This window comes from Pogoniulus pusillus, chromosome 25 (genome assembly GCF_015220805.1).
Source record: "Pogoniulus pusillus isolate bPogPus1 chromosome 25, bPogPus1.pri, whole genome shotgun sequence".
Taxonomy (NCBI): Eukaryota; Metazoa; Chordata; class Aves; order Piciformes; family Lybiidae; genus Pogoniulus; species Pogoniulus pusillus.
In genome coordinates, this window is record NC_087288.1 from 17,707,361 (window position 1) to 17,725,956 (window position 18,596).

The window sequence follows — 18,596 nt, forward strand, 5'->3', positions numbered from 1 at the left end:
GTTATTAACCAGGTGATTGCTGCCTGTTATATCAATTATTAGTATTACCATGTGTAACTGCTATTTAAGATAATCCCTTTAGAGACTAATGCCATGCTTTCTGAGTGCCATTTGAAAACTCAGGTCTTACAGTACAGCCCTCAAATAATAAAGTAAATTCAGATTATATCCAAACTAATTAATGGTCTGCAAACACTTCTGGAAACATTAATTTTTGCTATCAGTCCTTTGACTTTTATTCTTCATTGTTACATAATAATACTTGCATACTTAATGTATATCTTGTGTTTTTTCTCTTCCTATTTTTAATTTTACATGACATTAGTGGCTGACAAATCACATCTCAAAAGTGTTCTCATTCCAATAAAGTTCAAAGACCAAAAAATTAACTAGGCTTTCATTGACCATGCAGATAAGTTCTTACATTCTTTTTTGTGCTGTTCCTCACCATCTACTTATTTAATGTAGTACGATGCAGATTTTTATTCTTCTAAAATATATATATATATATATATATATATATATATACATATATATATATATATATATATATAAGAAAACTCTTATACCAATACCTGTCTTTCACAGCATTATACTTGCTTTAAAATTCACCAAACCACTTGATGCAGCATTAAGGGAAAAGTATATCAGTATTTCCAATATTCAGGAAATACAAGCTCAATGTCCTGTAGCCAAAAAACCTGACCATGAACTCCCCTATATTCAAGAATAAAACCTTAACAGACTGTAGCAATAAGAGCTGACCATGAACCATGAAATTTGTTTAGCTCTGAAATACTTACAGCATTTGTGGTCAAAGTTGATCTTGTTTGGTTCCACAGCTAGATCCAACAGCCTCGCTGTCCGAGGAACTCCTGTGTTCCTCAGACTCAGGGGTGACCTTATTGCTATCTACAACTACCTGAGGGGTGGTTGTGGCCAGGAGGAGGTTGCTCTCTTCTCTCAGGTGGCCAGCACCAGAACAAGAGGACACAGCCTCAAGCTGCGCCAGGGGAGATTTAGGCTGGAGGTGAGGAGAAAGTTCTTCCCTGAGAGAGTCATTGGACACTGGAATGGGCTGCCCGGGGAGGTGGTGGAGTCACCGTCCCTGGGGCAGTTCAAGGCAAGGTTGGACGTGGCACTTGGTGCCATGGTCTGGCCTTGAGCTCTGTGGTAAAGGGTTGGACTTAATGATCTGTGAGGTCTCTTCCAACCCTGATGATACTGGGATACTGTGTGATACTGTGTATCTCTACCGTACTTAGCCATCTCTCTACTGTAAGACAAGTTTATTTTGGGGTTATTTTACCATTATGTTTTAATAACTGATGTAAACACGTTGCAAAAATTGGTCCTCCTTTAAAGCTGCCAACCCAGGAAAGTTGAGAAATGTGATGATAAAAGGCTGTAGCAGAGGCTTTGGCAGTGGGTGAGGTAATCAGCTTCTATTTCCTCTCCTGATTAGCCTTTAGCTTCTGTGGAAGAAAACACCCATAAGACTCAGAAAGTGCTTGTTTTAGGGGTTGGTTAGTTGTTGGGTTTTTGTCTGTTAAATAATATGTATTTATATATGTGTTCCATATGCATGTACTATATGTGTGTGCTGTATATGCATATGATATGTGTACATATACTACATAGTGTGTATGTATCTATTCACACACCATATACTCTCTCATCCTCTGTAGTAGTAAAGATCAAAGCATCCTCACCTAGTTAGGGAGAGTACCTCTGCTGTTTGCATAAGAAATTTAGCTGACAACTCTCTTGATGACACATGCACTCAAGCACTTACCTGCTGTAGCCAAGTAGGTGGTGAAGAACACAAGCATTGTTTATCTCAGATGACAAAGCATAACCTGGGAGAAAAGGCAGACTGAATTCTGCCAATGTGCAAAACTCTGCCAGTTTTGCACATTGACCAAAAACATCTCTGTTTCTCAAACTGCAGTTCAAAAACACTAAGGTCAATCCACTTTTTAAAGTTGTTGTGAAGATTAAAGAATGTGATTGTGCTCAGGCACTTTGGGGATTGTTTTAATTAGTATAATTAGGTTTGTGGGAATTTTTTCAGTGATAAAATGGTGCTTTAAAAAGGAGCAGGACATTTGGAATCAACCTGTGAATTTTATTGCACTAAATCAATAGAGGTTTTGTTTGTATGGACCTCAGACAGGCAAGAGTTCTACCTTTGACCACAGAAAAAAGTTTCTCATTACATATTAATTTATGATGCATCAAACTGGAGCTTAGAATCCCCTGGAAAAGGGCAGCCTGCTAACAAACAGTACAGCTCTGGGTAAATCGAGCTCTTGCATTCTGGGAATTTTTGCCAAATGTTTATCTTTAGAAACAGCTTTTAAAAAAAATGCCCAAGGCTATCAACAGTGCTGGGCTTAGCATTAAGGAGAGGGATAGAGACACGAGCAAACTAACTTCAGTTCTCTTAACCGAAGGAGAAAACATCCACGGTGAAACTTTGATCTTCACAGCAGTGCACCAAGCTTCCTTTCTGTGTTGTATGGGAATTTATTAATAAGTCTCGTTATTGACTAGGGGAAGTTGGTGCAATTCTCCAAGCAATGGGTCTTGAGATAAGAGTTTTGGCTACTGTATCATCTGCTGGGCTGCTTACCTTCCCATTTTTGCAGCACAACAAATTACTCCAGCAGCAAAGCGCTTAGTCAGTTTTCGGAAGGCTTGCGGAAAACAGCCTGTTCCCAAGTATTGGTGAGACATATCAGAGGTATTCGTATTAAAAGATTATAAATATTTAAACAGAATGTTACTTTAATTTTAGAGAAAGATGAAAAACTTTATTACTTTGAGATACAAAGAGGGGAAAAAGCCACTTTGGCCTCCCAGGCATCCCCTGACTCGCAAGCAGTTTCACAAAAGGCTTCCGGATTCTGAACCGAATATCCTCAGGCTGTGCCAGGGGAAATTTAGGCTGGAGGTGAGGAGAAAGTTCTTCCCTGAGAGAGTCATTGGACACTGGAATGGGCTGCCCGGGGAGGTGGTGGAGTCGCCGTCCCTGGAGCTGTTCAAGGCAGGATTGGACGTGGCACTTGGTGCCATGGTCTGGCCTTGAGCTCTGTGGTAAAGGGTTGGACTTGATGATCTATGAGGTCTCTTCCAACCCTGATGATACTGTGATCCTCGAGACTTCAGAAGGAGGTTATACAGCAGAAGGTGACTTCAGCTGATGCTGCAGCCATCTGGGATCTCTGCAGGATGGTAGGGACAGAACATACTTTCCTCTGCTTCTTGTGTGACAACCTGCCCTAAATGAAGGGAGAAGCTCAGCTTCAATCCCCAGGTATGGCACATTAACAGTGTTACACTCCTAAAATATGAGGGCACTCTGGTATCTGGGGACCAAAATAAAAAAAGCAAAAAAACCCATGGTAAATGCAGACTGGAACCCAAAGAGACAATCCAAGCATGTAAACGTGCATGGGGGTGTGTGGGGGTGTGTGTATGTATACATTGGAACAGGCTTCCCTGGGTGGTGGTTGATTCCATGGAACGGTTGAGATTGGAAGAGATCATCACATCCAGCTGCTCATCTAAAGCTCACAATCCCACCACTTCTGCTAAGCTACTAAGATTAAACCATATCCCTAAGCACCAACTCCACACATCTTTTAATCATCTCCAGTGATGGGGATTCCATGGCCTCCCTGGGTAGCCTGGTTCTATGACTGCATATATATGCATGTATCTAAACAGTGAACAGAAACATTAGCTCTCCAGTCTTATTTTTGCAACCAGCTTCTGATTTTTTTTTCCTGTGTCTGGCAGCATGCACAAGTCCCTGCAGGAGCTGAAACTAATATTTCAGAGGCTTTGTAATACAGGGTGAAAGGGCTACATGCTGCTGTTACAGAGCAAACAAGCAGAGCAGCTGCTGATGCTCAGCCAGGCAGGGATCAGTGGTGAGGCTGCAGACTGGGCCAGGCTAGCAGGAGGTGAAATCCTCTATCAAGGTGGAGTATTGCACCCACAACCACCTTCAAAAATGTATTGAAAATTCATTTAAATGGTTTTAATTGATTTTTTTAAGTGAGAACCACTGTAATTATAGGGGAAATATTTAAGGAAAATACGTTGGGTGAATTGATACATATTTTTTCTTTTAGTTTCACATGTAGCATGTAAGCTGTGTAGTCTGAATGGGAAATTTGAGCTGCTTCTAGTTAGAAATAAAGGTATGCTAAATAGCTTGATTGTGTTCAGTTGGTCTAGTAAGGAGACACAGCAGTGTGAAATACACTTCTTCCAACAGCAGCTTAAATTGCTGTCATAAATAGTATAAACACATTCAGAATTAAAAGAAAATACATATGAGCAGTGAAAAAAACCTAATGATTCCTTTAGAGATTAAAGTGTATGTCTGAAAACATATATGTGTGTGTGTCTATATATATATGTATAACAGAATCATAGAATGGTAGGAGTTGGAAGTGACCTCCAGAAACCATGGAGTTCAACCCTCCTGTCAAAGCAGGATCCTGTCTACAACTACCTGAAAGGACATTGTAGGCAGGTGGGGTTGGTCTCTTCTCCCAGGCAATCAGCAATAAAACAAGGGGACACAGCCTCAAGTTGTGCCAGAGAAGGTCTAGGCTGGATGTTAGAAGGAAGTTGTTGGCAGAGAGAGTGATTGGCATTGGAATGGGCTGCCCAGGGAGGTGGTGGAGTCACTGTCCCTGGAGGTGTTCCAGCAAAGCCTGGCTGAGGCACTTAGTGCCATGGTCTGGTTGAGTGGCTAGGGCTGGGTGCTAGGTTGGCCTGGATGATCTTGGAGGTCTCTTCCAACCTGGTTGATTCTATGATTGTGTCATCCTCACAGGAAAGAAGTTTGTTTTCATGTTGAGATGGAACTGACTGTGTTCCAGCTTATATAAAATCTCTATAGAAATATATATAAATATCTAAAAAACTAGATATTTTCTGTTTTAAACCAGGAAAACTTCATTACTGGGAGAGTGCTGAAGCACTGGAACAAGCTGCCCAGAGAGGTTGTGAAGTCTCCTTCTCTGGAGACTTTCAAAACCCACCTAGATGCGTTCCTGTGTGGCCTGCCCTGGGTGATCCTGCTCTGGTTGGACTTGGTGATTTCCAGAGGTCCTTTCTAACCCCTAACATTCTGTGATTCTGTGATTTGGAGAAACATTTGTAACAAATATCTCTAACTGAAATATGTAGAGCAGATGATAAACTTTTTGACTCCAAATAAATTATTCTATTTAACATGCTGCTCATATTCAGTCTCTTGTATGTGCTGGTACTGCTATCCTCACTGATTATTCTAGGGGGAAAAAAACCATCTAATTACTGAAAAATGCAGCCCCACACCAGAAGTGATAAGTGAAAAACTCAGCTTGATGCATCTTGCAAAAAATGAGTTCACATACCTTGGCTTTAGGAGCTGCTATTGCTGCTTATCTACTCTCAATTAAATTGACTTCTTCTCTGATTAAACCTGTTCAGCTAGTTGTTGGGGTTTTTACAAAATACAGTAATGTTACAGTTAATTAACTCTTTGAACTTCAACAGGTATATTTCTCCTAAGATGTTAATATATATACATGCACTTAATTTTCCCACTGTGCTATACAAAGGTGGAGGGTTTAAACCGATGATGGCAAGAGGAAAAAGGAAAGAGCCATACAGATGTGGCATTCTTTCTTGAGAAAGGATTTCTAAAAGAACAAACTAGCAAGTTAACTCATTTTCAGAAGGATTAATCATTGGAGCCAGGCCTTCAGTGTGTGTGTGGTCCTTCAAAGGCATCGTTCGTTGCTCAGCATCTCAAATTCCTGGTATAAAAGAATATGCAGATAAAGTTCGTTTCATTAAAGTCATTTCTGGGAATGAATCAGAACCCTTCAGGGTAGAATTTGCATATAGAAGTCTACACCTGTCTCGTTTCCACAAATCTCTCTTACTCTTCTTCCTGCACTTCAAAATCTGTTTGTGGACCATTCACAGCACAGCAACAAATTCGTCTGCAGATTCTTGGTTAAGCAGTGAGCAGCTGGAAGAGAAGAGCTGAAAGGCAGAGCTAATGCGTAGAGTTTCAGTGAGCCAACAACTAGAGACAAAGAAGCAGGAAAGCATGCTTCAGAGTCTTTTTGTCTCTGCCTTTCTCCCCTATTTCTCTAGTTCTGTTGTTTCCCAGGCAGGATGAGCTGAGCCAAAACCACGAGTTATGGGAAGCAGAGACAGCCTTCTCGTTTAATTAAAGGAGACAGGATAATTAAGATGGTTTCTAGCCTAAACCATACTCATACCTGAATTTGCAATTAATTCTGACACTGTGTAGACTGCCAGTTTGCAGACCTTTCTTCTATGCTAACTTTTAAACATGGAATTAATTGGCCCTGATGTTATTGCAGGAGTCATCTGTTCCTGCCATGGGTACCTACCTCTGTAGTCTTCAAGTTTCAGATAGCAGTGGCAGGCATTCCCAAGCAATAAGCAGGTCAGCATTCAGAAATAAGCTACTCAGAGGTTTAAATAACAAATAAAACAAAAAGCAATTCTGTTATGACCGAATCCCACACAGTGTTTATTTATTCAGCACACAAAAGGAAGCCAGGCTTTGTTCTCAGGGAAAGCTCACATTGCCGCAGACATCCCAATACTAGGAGTCCTGGTAGGGCAATGGTGTGTGTTGGGAGGGGAGATGGGCTCATAAATATTTTTCCCAGCCTGTGCAAAGCTGACCAGTCCCAGAGAGATCTGACAAGGTTTTTTTAAGGCAGAATTAGGCTGCTGTGCACAAACGGATCTAGCATTTTTGTGGGCAGGACTCTGGTTTTAGATTCATTTTGTTCTGAATTGCCTGCAGGTCTAGGAATGTGATTGCCTCCCTCTACTCAGCACTGGTGAGGCTGGGTCATGAGTACTGTGTTCAGTTTTGGGACCCTTACTACAAGAAAGATGTTGAGGTGCCAGAGTGTCTCCAAAGAAGAGCAGCTAAGCTGATGAAGTACCTTGAACACAAGCCCTGTGAGGAACAGCTGAGGGAATTCGGATTGCTTAGTCTTCAGAAGAGGCTGAGGGGTCCCCTCAGCTCCTCTACAACTTCCTCAAAGAAGGCTGGAGCCAGGTCCAGGTCAGTCACTTCCCACATACAGCAAGTGACAGGCAAGGGGAAATGGCCTCAAGCTGCACCAGGGGAGATTTTCGTTGGCTATTAGGAAAACTTTCTCCCCAGAAAGGCTTATCAGGCATTGGAACAGGCTACCTTGAGAGGTGGTGGAGTGCCCATCCCTGGAGGTATTTAAAAGATGCTTGTATGTGGTGCTGAGGGATGTGGTTTAATGGTAGTAGCTAAGCAGTACTGATGGGATTGTGAGCTCTATGTGAGTACTTGGACTTGATGATCTCAAAGGTCTCTTCCAACCTCAACAGTTCTATGATTCTATATGGTCTTAAATACAAAAACTAAAGACACAGGCACCTGACACTGAACTGCATCTAATTGCTTCTTTCCTGCCAGGTAGCACAGTCTTACTGCCAGTGCAAGCCATTGTTTCTCTGGCCAGAACTGTACGTTGGTGATAACCTGACCTGAAAGTGCCCTCCCACACACGAAAACAAAGACGCTTCCTGCTCCTACGTGTTTTGTATTTATGCCAACAGGCAACATGACTCACTGTATTTACTCTTAAAAAGTGCTTCCCCTTCAAAATAACTCCAGCTGACCTGGTCTGGGTGGATTCCTCCTGCTGTGGTGGTCAGAGTGGCAGTCGTGTCCAAGCCCACATGCTGGAAGACTCACAGATCAGTTTTACCAAGTAAAACTGGGCTGTGCTGGCCTTGTTTTCCCTTTGTTTCTCTAAGATGAAGTTGCTGTGACTTTTTGTTTCTCTAAGATGAAGTTGCTGTGACTTTTTGTTTCTCTAAGACAAGCTGTGTAGCTCACAGGTTATTACTGCTGTAAAGCATTGGCCTCACTCATCTTACACACATACACTCATGGGAGCACACAGCAAATGGCAGGAGGACCTCGCAGTGCAAAGGGAGCTGAATCTGCATAACACACCACAGTCTAAAACATACCAGATTAGTTTCTTCCTCTCTACTGTGTGTAAAAACATTAGTGGGAGGCACATTTCCTCCAATTAGGAGCTTTGTAGACATAGCAGTGGCCTTTTGGTGAAGCTGTGGTGGTGCAGGGCAGCTGGCTGCAGAATGATCATAGAATCATGGAATCTTAGAACTGTTGAGGTTGGAAGAGACCTTTGAGATTGTCAGGTCCAACCACTTGCCTAGAGCTGACAGTTCGACTACTACTGTTATGTTGCCACCACTGAACCACGTGCCTAAGCACCAAATACATGCATCTTTTAAATACCTTCAGAGACAATGACTTCACCATCTCCCTGGATAACCTTTCCAATGCTTGATAACCCTTTCTGGGGAGAAATTGTTCCTAATATCCAACCTGAACTTCCTTTGGCACAACTCGAGGCCATTTCCTCTTATCCTGTCACTAGTTGTATGTGAGAAGAGACTGACTCCCCCAGCAGGCTTCAACCTCCTTTGAGGTAGTTGTGGAAGGTGATGATGTCCCCCTTCAGTCTCCCCTTCTGAAGAGTGGTGATTTCTTGGACTAGCTGAATTTAAGCTCTACAGAGGTGCAGCAGCTGCCTCGTGTTTGCCTGCAAGTTTGACACTGAGACACCAAGTGAACTTTGACCTGAGAGATGGAGGAGGAAAATCTGGATGGAATTGCAGAGCAGCAACCCATGGTCAAAAGACTTGGGCTGAAACAGGGAGGCTGTAGGCAAGGGGAAACAGAAATCAGATTATCACTGTGTTCTCAACCCTGGCTTCAAAGCTAGTGTTTCAAAGCATTTTCAGATTTGAAGGAAAGATTCCTTTTTTTCCTGTGCAAACAGGAGAGCATAAACAGGAGTAGGGGGAGATGCCCAAAATGTTCCTATTTGAGATATCCAGGGACACCTCACAATGTTCAAAGCACTAAACCTGGTTTGTAGACAGCTGTGAGATGAACCTTCCTTGCAATTCCACTTTCTCCCTGCAACACTGACTTTGAAAATTAGAAAATCAGACTTAGAAAAATTAGATTGGGTTTAGGCTTTAGAAAGGTTTAATCTGTAAGTGCACAAAGTGTAGAGTGCCATCTCATCTTGCTTCAAAAGAAAACCTCAGGGAAAGGCACTTCTCTAAATGGTCTCTTAGCTGCAGATTAACATTTCAGTGAAGAAGTTACATAGGTCACCCAAACCATAAATGATGCCAATGATGCTGCTTCTCCAGCCGTTTGAAACTGACTTTTGCTTTCAAGTTCGAGATACCAAGGTTTTCTCTGCCTGCACGCAGCTGCCAGCTGCTTCTTGAGCCTTCTCAAGCGCTGCACATTTCCTTTGCTGAGAGAAGGGAATTTCCGCTTTTCAAAGTACCCAGACCCTCCCTGCACCCCCACCTATCCCCTGGCTGCCGCACAGAGTCGCTCAAAAGACCAGAAGAAAATACGCAGGATGCCAACTTGTTTGGTCCCTTTGTTTTTATTCAGTCGCTTTGCTCATTGACTCTGTCTAAACCTTCCTCTCCTTGCCGAAGCGCTTAACGCTGGTACTTAAAGGCAAAACAGAGCCCAGCTTGAGGTTTGTTTCCCTGCTTCTCCTCTGCTTCTGCATCAATCGGCACCGGTGATGGCTCTTTTGCAAAAGGAGAGCCTTACTCGCCTTTATGGATCCTTAGCCTGTATCTTTTACCGTCAGTAGAGCTGACACATGCACCTCACTACGCCGTTCTGGCATTGCAACGCTGGTTTCCATGTGCATACAAATAGCCATGATGTCACTGGTCCCAAAGAGCCGGCGAGGAACGGAGGCATGCGCCAGAGAGAAGTCACAGTATCACAGTATCACAGTGTCATCAGGGTCATCTGAGTCGTCTTTAACTCAGTAGATAACAAATGGTGCTAAGCAAGGCAGCTACCACAGGCTTATAAACAGAGAATCATAGAATCACAGAATGGTAGGGGTTGGAAGGGACCTCTGGAGATCACCAGGTCCAACCCCTCTGCTAAAGCAGGATCACCTAGGGCAGTTCACACAGGAGCGCATCCAGATGGGTCTTGGGCTTCTCCAGGGAAGCAGACTCCACAACCAGTGCTGCATCACCCTCACAGGAAAAAAGTTTTTCCTCATGTGAAAGGTAGAACTGCCTGTGCTACAGTTTGTATTCATTGCCCCTTGTCCTGTCAGAGGACACCACTGAAAAGAGCCTGGCCTCTTCTTGGCAACCACCCTCCAGACGTTTGTAAAAGCTAGTAAGCTCTCCTCCGTGTCCTCTGTCCCTAGAATGAACAGCCCCAGGTCTCTCAGCCTTTCCTCATCAGACAGATGTTCCACAGTATCACACAGTGTCACAGTATCACCAAGGTTGGAAGAGACCTCACAGATCACCAAGTCCAACCCTTTACCACAGAGCTCAAGGCCAGACCATGGCACCAAGTGCCACGTCCAGTCCTGCCTTGAACAGCTCCAGGGACGGCGACTCCACCACCTCCCCAGGCAGCCCATTCCAGTGTCCAATGACTCTCTCAGTGAAGAACTTTCTCCTCACCTCCAGCCTAAACTGCCCCTGGTGCAGCTTGAGGCTGTGTCCTCTTGTTCTGGTGCTGGCCACCTGAGAGAAGGAAGCAACCTCCTCCTGGCCACAACCTCCCCTCAGGTAGTTGCAGACAGCAATAAGGTCTCCCCTGAGCCTCCTCTTCTCCAGGCTAACCAATCCCAGCTCCCTCAGCCTCTCCTCGTAGGGCTGTGCTCAAGGCCTCTCCCCAGCCTCGTTGCCCTTCTCTGGACACGCTCAAGCATCTCAATGTCCCTCCTAAACTGGGGGGCCCAGAACTGGACACAGTACTCAAGGTGTGGTCTAACCAGTGCAGAGTACAGGGGCAGAATGCCCTCCCTGCTCCCTGCACTATTCCTGATGCAAGTTCCAGTTCCATAATCACCTCCTAGCCCTCCACTGGACACTGTCCAGTATATCCCTGTCCCTTTTGAACTGGGGAACTTTTGAACTGGACACAATACTCCATGTGGAAGAAGCTGTGTTTATAAGGATGCAAAAAATTCCAACGTGCAAATCCTTAAGTTATGTGGGTTCTGTACTGCACATAACCAACAATACAGAATGAGTGCAGAAGTAATAACTACACAGTTATGCACAGTTACATCACTTATCATTAAGGCACTTATAATATCACACCCCCCCCCATTTTTACACATGTGTGATACAAACACTACAGAAATGTTACAATAAGACTTTCACTTGGGAGGTGCTTTTTTGCTTGAACTCTAGACAATGTGGTTAAAATCGAGTTTATAGCTTCAGCACATTCAACCTGTGAAAATGCTGCCTATGAGCAAGCATTTCCTGAAGCAGTGTGTCTGGGGACTCTTGTTGTGCTCCTCAGACAGGAAAAGCATTGTGCTGCGGGCATCCTCAGCAGCTGGGCCAGCAGGGGCAGTTCTCAGATCCAGCCCTCAGCAATCCTCCTTGCTACGGTGAGGTCTCTTAAGCTGCTGCAAAGTAGCCAGCTTGAGAGCGTGCCCCAATGCAAATGTAAAACGAAATAGGAAGGCAGAAAGCAAAGGAAAGGAAAAGGAGAAGCAACGACAACATAAAAAAAAAGAAGATGAAAGGGGAAGGGGAGGGGAAAGGGCAAGGGGAGTGAGAAAGGGGAAAGGGGAAGAGGAAGAGGGAGAGGAAAAGGGGGAAAGGAAGGGGAAAGGGAAGTCCAGGAAGGCTGAACATACGTCAAGAGTGAAATCTTAAAGACACAGGTGCAGGCTGTCCGTGTGTGCCAAAAACAAGTCGTCAGAGAAGACACCAGGCCTGGGTGGAGAGGGACCTTTTGCTGGACCAAAGAGCAAAAGGAGAGTCTGTGCCTTTGGAGGAGGGGACAGGCTTCTCAGGAGCACTATAAAGATGTGGTGAAGCTATACAGGGAGAAAATTAGGAGAGCCAAAGCAAAACTACAGCTGCTAAGGATAATAAAAAATGTTTCCATACATTCATGAACAGCAAAAGGAGGCCTAGGGAAAATCTCCATCCTTATGGGATGCAGAGACAAACATGGTGACTAAGGATGAGGAGAAGGCTGTGGTGCTCAGTGCCTGTTTGCCTCAGCCTTTAGCACTGGGTCCAGCAGTTCCCTGGACACGCAGCCTCGTGGGCTAGGAGTCAGGGAGAGTAATCAGAATGAGGTCATCACAATGAGGCAGTGGTCAGTGATCTGCACAGAAGTCTATGGGGCCGGATGGGCTACACCCAAGGCTGCTGAAAGAGTTGGCAGATCTGCTTGCCAAGGCACTTTCCATTACCTGCCCGAAGTCCTGTCTGAGTGGGGAGGTGCCAGTGGGCTGGAGGGTAGCAAATGTGGCATCTGCCTGCAAGAAAGGAAGAAAGGAAGATCTGGGAAACCACAAACCTGTCAGTCTGACCTCAGTACCAGGGAAGGTCATGGAGCCATCTCAAGTGCCAGTAGACACCATCTAGAGAACAACCAGGAGATCAGGCCCACTCTGCATGGGTTTAGGAAGGGCAGGTCCTGCCTGACAAACCTGATGGCCTTCTATGGCAAGGTGACCTTGCTGTAGATGAAGCCAGGGTAGGTATAGGCTGGTTATTAGGAAGAAGTTCTTCACAGAGAGAGTGATTGGCATTGGAATGGGCTGCCCAGGGAGGTGGTGGAGGCACCGTCCCTGGGGGTGTTCAAGCAAAGCCTGGCTGAGGCACTTAGTGCCATGGTCTGGTTGATTGGATAGGGCTGGGTGCTAGGTTGGCCTGGATGATCTTGGAGGTCTCTTCCAACCTGGTTGATTCTATGATTCTATGATTCCATGAAGGAAAGGCTGTGGATGCTGCCTACCCAGAGTTTTGAGAAGCTTTGACACTGTTCCCCAGAGGTTTCTCGTGGACAAACTGACTGCTCATGGCTTGGGTGGGCACAGCTCTGCTGGATGAAGCACTGGCTGGACAAACTGGCCCAGTGAGTGGTGGTCAGCTGAGTTAAATCCAGTTGGCAGCCAGCCACAAGTGCTGTCCCTCAGGGCTCGGTGTTGAGACCACTTCTGTTTGACATCATGTCAATGATCTGGAGTGTCTGATCAGTAAGTTTGCAGATGACACTGAGGTGATAGTGTTGATCTCAAAGGCCTCATCCAGCTGCCAGAAGCTTCCCCCGTGTAGGAGAGAGCTGATTCCCTTGGCCAAGCAGACTGAAGCACAAGAGCCTGAGAGCAGCAGCACTCCATCACAGAGGAGGTCCAGCTGGCCCAGCTCTCTGTCCCCAAAGTGGCCAACCACCAGTGGCTGCAGGAGAGCCTATGAGCAGTGCAAGCCTACTTCTGTCAGGCTCCTGGGGAGCTCATAGGTCTCAATGTCTGGGACCAGCCTCCCCTGGGACTCCCATCCCCACCATCTGCTGCCAAGGGCCCAGGGGACCTGTGTCAGTTCAGCCTGGCGCCTCCAGTGCTTGCCTGAGGCCTGCTGTAGATGTGCCCATCCCTGCCCTGCAGAGAGCTGCACTCCTGGATGGAGCCCTCAGCCCTGCGTCAGAGCTGCTGGGGCAGAGGTCAGCATCACACAGCAGAGCTGAGCTGTTCTGTCCTCCATGCTCACCATGGGGCCAGCACCCACGAGCCTGTCACTGGCCTGAGGTGCCAAGGGGTTCCAGCACCAAAACCACTGGAAAGGACACAAACCACAAAGGATATGAGTGGAACAGGACTGTATTTGATCTTGTTTGTTTTATGCCTTTTATTTTATGTTATTTTAATGATATTTTTATGTCATTATTTTATGGTTTTCTAGGTACCTTTCAGAGTCTGTTTGAGAGCCAGAGGTCACAGGGACACTAACAGTGGCCAGGCAAGGCAAGAGGAGAGCTCTTGAACGTGCCAGAGTAGTACCAGGAACCAAACCATTAGCACCCAGAGAAGTCCTGCCAAGAGGCTGTGCTGCTCTGTGCGAGAGAGCAGAGAATCAGCTCCTAGGGGAGCCAAGAAGCTTCCCCACCCTGGGAGTCCAGAAGGCTTCCTCCCCCTGGGTGTATAGTCTGAAGGCCTCCTTCATGGAGAACAGTCAAGAGGAACGTGGCTAACTAGAGTGGCCCAGAGAAGCCCTGGCAAGAGGCTGTGCTCAGTGGCACAGAAGAAGAGAAACACTCCCAGGGAAGCCAAGGAGCCTCCCCACCCTGAGAGTCCAGAAAGCTTCCTCCTCCCAGACATGAGGCATGAAGGCGTCTGCCATGGAGCATGGGCAGCAGCAAGAACCAAGCTGCGCTCTGGAAGGGTGTAGCTTGATATGAGGAGGAAAACAAACCCTCAGGCGTTTCTGCTGACTAAATTTCATGCCCAGGGTGTAAGTGCATGGCTGCATAGCAGAGCAGTGGGGGGAGGGGGCTCAGGAGGCAAAACTCAGCCCTGTGCCGTTCCCAGAGCAGCACTACTGATGTGACACCACAAATGTACAGACTTGTTTCCAGTGTAAAGTGCAAAGGGGCTGGGATTTGGAGCCATCCATTTGAGTCCTGGAAGCCCCACAAGTTAGAAGAGTTTTTAGTGGTTTTTTTAATACACCCTGTTTCCTCTCAGTAGAAATACCTTTCAGAGATGCTCTCAAAGAAACCACTGACACCAAGACCATGATGAGCTGACTCTGATCTTCACCTTACAGCCTTGAGGGCTGATGTACTGCAGGATCATACTGATGGAGGGAAAAGTCTTCACCTTACAGTCTCAGGGGCTGGTTTACTGCAAGATGGAGAGGGGAAATGGGATGAGGCAGAGAGGAGAAACTCTGCAGCAAATGATATGTGTTTTCCACAAAGTACAGCTAATCACAGCTGTAGTTCCCTTACAGTCTAGGCTGTACAGTCTAATCCAGGACCATTTGTGCTCTGGGATGTACAGTAGAGAACAGAATAAGACACCAGAGTTAAAAATGGATGGAAACACAGATCATGAAGGAAGAGTCTTTTTCTGGTAGCAAGAATAAGACCTTCTTATAAGAATAAGAGTTAAAAATGGATGGAAACACAGATAATGAAGGAAGAGTCTTTTTCTGGTAGCAAGAATAAGACCTTCTTATAAGAATAAGAGTTAAAAATGGATGGAAACACAGATAATGAAGGAAGAGTCTTTTTCTGGTAGCAAGAATAAGACCTTCTTATAAGAATAAGAGTTAAAAATGGATGGAAACATAGATAATGAAGGAAGAGTCTTTTTCTGGTAGCAAGAATAAGACCTTCACCTCAATTGGTGGAAGCTGGAATTCATCCTGCTATGCTGGTGAGAGACATGGGAGCATGTCTGAAAGGACACCAAGGCTGTGGGCTACACCATGCCTTGGTGATGTTAGTAGCAGTTGCTGTCCCTTAGGAATACACATTTCGACTGCTGCAGTTGATGCATGATTTACTGAGCTAGGTACTAACAGCCCCCTCGCCTGTCTGCTTCTTGTGCTTACACCCAAGTCCTGCCTTGGTGACTGGCTCCCTGTGGGCATTAGCTGCTACAGGCTGGAGGCTTGCTTTAGAGATGAACAGCCCATACAGTGTTCTCAGCGTGAGAGAAAATAGCATGCAGAAATTATCCTGGTTTCTTTCCTTCATTCAAAGTTCCTTCTCTCAGCTGTTCCCTTACATCTCTCTGAACTTAAGCCTTTGGAGAGGTGATGGATCATGCAGAGCACTTGTACCATCTGTCTGTGCACATCAAGTTATACTAGGGGAGGTTTAAGTTGAATATTAGAAGAAACTTCTTCACTAATAGGGGTCTGGAATAAGCTCCCCAGGAAGGTGGTTGAATCCCCATCCCTAGAGGTGTTTAAAAGATGCAGAGATGTGGTGCTGAGGGACATGGTTTAGCACCAGCCTTGGTAGAGTTAAATAGTGGTTGGCCTTGGTGATCTTTACAGGTCTTTTCCAACCAAAACAATTCTGTGATTCTATGATCATTGTGCTCCTTCCCAAAAGGATGCCAGGTAGCAAGCCACTGGTTTCAGCCCAACCAACTCTGAGGACTCTGCAGGATCAGGTTGTTGTGGGGCTTTCACTGGACCAAAGGGAGCAGTTCTGCAAGCCTGAACTGATGGCTCTGAATGAGCATTCACTAGAGGTGGGGAAGGACACTGGGATTCAGCTGGGTAGGTATCTTAGACTCACAGAAGCAGCCAGGGTTGGAAGGGACCACAAGGATCAGCCAGTTCCAACCCCCCTGCCATGGGCAGGGATACCCTACATCAGGCTGCACACAGCCCCATCCAGCCTGGCCTGAAACACCTCCAGCCATGGGGCCTCAACCACCTCCCTGGGCAACCCAGTCCAGCCTCTCACCACTGTGATGGTAAAGAACTTCCTCCTCACATCCAGGCTGAATCTACTCACCTCCAGCTTCCCACTGCTGCAGCCAGCCCTTCCTCTCCTCTGCATTCAGGCTCCTTGGAAAATCTTTCAGGGAGACAGAGGAAAGAAGAACAACTCTTATGCCAAGTTTACTTGCCCCAGTTAAAAAAAAGAGAAGAAATGAAGGCTTTGATTCACTGGCTTGATAACTTTTTGTCTAGTGCTTACACAAAGTTTTGCCTACATTTTGTCTGCTGTAGCAGCAAATCCACTCTACTGCAGCTCTGGTGGCTATTCCAACTCTCCATCCAAAGAAGTTGCATTACTAATGCTCACAGGAAAATGTATCACAATATCACAGTATCACAGTATCACAGTATCATCAGGGTTGGAAGAGACCTCACAGATCATCAAGTCCAACCCTTTACCACAGAGCTCAAGGCCAGACCATGACACCAAGTGCCACGTCCAATCCTGCCTTGAACAGCTCCAGGGACGGCGACTCCACCACCTCCCCGGGCAGCCCATTCCAGTGTCCAATGACTCTCTCAGGGAAGAACTTTCTCCTCACCTCCAGCCTAAATTTCCCCTGGCACAGCCTGAGGCTGTGTCCTCTTGTTCTGGTGCTGGCCACCTGAGAGAAGAGAGCAACCTCCCCCTGGCCACAACCTCCCCTCAGGTAGTTGTAGACAGCAATAAGGTCTGCCCTGAGCCTCCTCTTCTCCAGGCTAACCAATCCCAGCTCCCTCAGCCTCTCCTCGTAGGGCTGTGCTCAAGGCCTCTCCCCAGCCTCGTTGCCCTTCTCTGGACACGCTCAAGCATCTCAATGTCCCTCCTAAACTGGGGGGCCCAGAACTGAACACAGCACTCAAGGGGTGATCTAACCAGTGCAGAGTACAGGGGCAGAATGACCTCCCTGCTCCTGCTGGCCACACCATTCCTGATGCAGGCCAGGATGCCACTGGCTCTCTTGGCCACCTGGGCACACTGCTGGCTCATGTTCAGGTGGGTATCAATCAGCACCCCCAGATCTCTCTCTGTCTGGCTGCTCTCCAGCCACTCTGACCCCAGCCTGTATCTCTGCATGGGGTTGTTGTGGCCAAAGTGCAGCACCCTGCACTTGGAGCTATTGAACACCATCCCCATGGACTCTGCCCATCTGTGCAGGCGGTCAAGGTCCCGCTGCAGAGCCCTTCTGCCCTGCAACCCAGCCACATCTGGCCCCAGCTTGGTGTCATCTGCACACTTGCTGATGACTGACTCCATGCCCTCATCCAGATCATCTATGAAGATGTTAAAGAGGATGGGGCCCAGCACTGATCCCTGAGGGACACCACTAGTGACAGCTGCCAGCTGGATGTGGCACCATTCACCACCACTCTCTGGGCTCAGCCCTGCAGCCAGTTCCTAACCCAGCACAGTGTTGCCATCCAAACTATGTCTGTCACTGAATAAAGCCACACAAATCCATCCTCACTGGAAAGAATTTCTGCCTAATGTTCTGTTTATATCTCCCCTCTTTCAGCTATTCCTCCTCATCCTGTTACTCTGCAACAATCTTCAGGTCACAGAAGGCAGCAGACTGGCAGCAGGGTGTGCAGAGGAGTGCTCCTCATTTTTGGGCTCTCTCCTCTTGGTAAAAAATAATCTTACACAGCATTTCCTAAGTGCATGCATTCAGCCAACCTTTAAATGTCAAGGCTCTAGGAAGGGTTTAGCAGCCCTCCCTGAGTGAGTACCACAGCACTGAGAGACTTTCAAGATAAGTTGTGCTCTTCTTAGCAAAAATCCTAAACACCAAGCTGCCACACCAGAAAGGACAACACACTCAGAGTGCAGGAGACTGGGATTGTTTGGTCTGGAGAAGAGGAGGCTGAAGGGAGAAGTCATTGCTCTCAACAGCTACCTGATAGGAGGTTGGAGTGAGGTGGGGCTCCCAGCTAACTAGAAAGAGAATGAGAGGAAATGGCCTCAAGTTGTGCCAGGAGAGGCTGAGGTTGGACGTTAAGGAAAATTCCTTTCCTGCAAGAGTGATTGGGCATTGGAACAGGCTGCTCAGGGAGTTGGTGGAGTCACTGTCCCTGGAAGTGTTAAAAGAATGTGTGGATGTGGAGTTTTGGTTTAATGATCATGGTGGTCTGAGGCTGACAGTTGGAGTCTATGCTCTGAGAGGTCTTTTCCAACCTTAATGATT